Genomic DNA, 1,870 nt, shown 5'->3' with positions numbered 1-1,870 from the left:
CCTCACTCTTGGCCAGGGCTGCCTGACTACAGAGTGGACCAACTGTTCTCAAGCTATTGTCCTCTAATAATGACCCATCAACTTGTGCACTGAAACTATCCTGAGAGTTGAATTGGCTTACTATTTCAGGGAGAAAGCCTATTGGAAAGGTCACTGTGGCTTGGTGTGAGTTTATTTAATAAATATTTTTCTTATTTGGAGGTTTTAATTTTAAGTATGTGGTCTACTCTTTTTGTATGATTATTTGCTCAAAAAAATTTTAGTCAGCAACACACCTCATAAAAATTTAATATGTTTCAAAGCTGCTTTTACTGTTTAAAAAAGCACAAATCAAGCATTCTTGCATTTTGAATGTGGTGCCCTGTAACTGGGCCGTCTCTGAGGAAGGCCCTTCCAAATTTTGTAGCAAAATTGTTCTTTTTTAATGAAACTATGCTGAACTTGAGAGATGCCTTAGATGATTGCTCCACTCACACCAAAAGTCGGAACATCAACCATTCAGATGTGTTGGGATTTTCTCATCACCCATACATTTATGTCTTTAATATTGATGAGGTCTCCTCTTTGGAAGTATATCTGGATTTCACAGCAGCAGAGCAAAAAAATACTGACTTAGAGCTGGGCTATGCCTCAATTTGAAACCCAGCTCTGACTCTCATTAGACATTCACCTTGAGCAGGTTAATGTGTATCCATAAGTGTCCTTTTCTCATCTCTACCATAGAGTGCTTCTACTTCACCTCCCAGGGCTGTGGCTCTGATTCAGAACAGTGAACTTGAAGCCAAGGAGCATGAGCAGGTCCTCACTGAATATTTATTACCACAAGTCTCAAAGACAAGATTTGCAAGACACAATCTCTGGCCTCACAACTCCACTTAGTTGGAGGATTAGCACTTTGACCTTCCAGCCTGTTCTTTTACCAGGCTCAGAGATTTATGCTTATTGACTCCTACCTGGTCTTATTCTACCAAGTGCCTTGAGCAGTGAGCAGTAGAATTTATTTGTAGAGTAACAGTCCTGAATTCTTCAATTTGTTTCAATCTAAAACTATCTTGGAGTATGAATGTCCTTCTGGGCATTGAGGGCACAGAAATAAAAAGCAAAGACAACATTCTTGCTCCACTGGAGTTTACTTTTAGTGGGGAAGATCAACAACAGATAAGCATGTGAATAAGCAAGGGAGGGGTAAATTCACTGTGGAACATGAGAATAAGTGAAACAGTGAAACATTGGAAGCCACAGTAGATGGCTGATCAAAGGGGCTTCTGAGGAAGTGGGCTTAAAGGTTATTAGAAGAACCTGAGTAATGGAAACATCCAGAGAATAATCCCCAGGCAGAGAGAATGGCTCATGCAAAGGCTTTAAAGTGAAATCCTCCTGAGTTTTTCATGGAATTGAAAGAGGACCACTGTGGCTGGAGAAGAGTGTAGTCGAGGCTCCGGGTGAAAAGGAGTGATAGGAGATGAATATGAGGAAGGAAAAAACTAATCAAAATGTGTATTGTAGGTCAGAGGAAAGAGGTAGGCTTGTGTTCCACAAATAATTGAGTGCCTTGGAGGATAGAGACAGAGAAGTATCAGGGCACACGTAAGCTTCTTCAAAGGTGAATCTGCTGCTCTTGAGAAGGCAAAGGCAGGATCAAGACATCTTTGAAGATGAAAGACAGATTCAGATGAGATGAAAGAATGAGCAGATCATGAAGGCTACAGTGGAGATGGAGTGAAATGGACACACTCAGAGGGCATTTGGGAAACAATGCTGACAAGAGGTGGGATGAAGACAAAGCAAAGCAACTTGATCAAGAAGAGAAAGATGAGGTGGAAGGGATGGAAAGAAGGAGACAGGTAGACATTAAGGTGTGCTCTCTTAA

This window comes from Octodon degus, unplaced genomic scaffold (assembly GCF_000260255.1).
Source record: "Octodon degus isolate 3935 unplaced genomic scaffold, OctDeg1.0 scaffold00006, whole genome shotgun sequence".
In the NCBI taxonomy this organism is placed as follows: Eukaryota; Metazoa; Chordata; class Mammalia; order Rodentia; family Octodontidae; genus Octodon; species Octodon degus.
The sequence above is the reverse complement of the archived record's forward strand: the minus strand, read 5'-3'. Positions refer to the sequence as shown.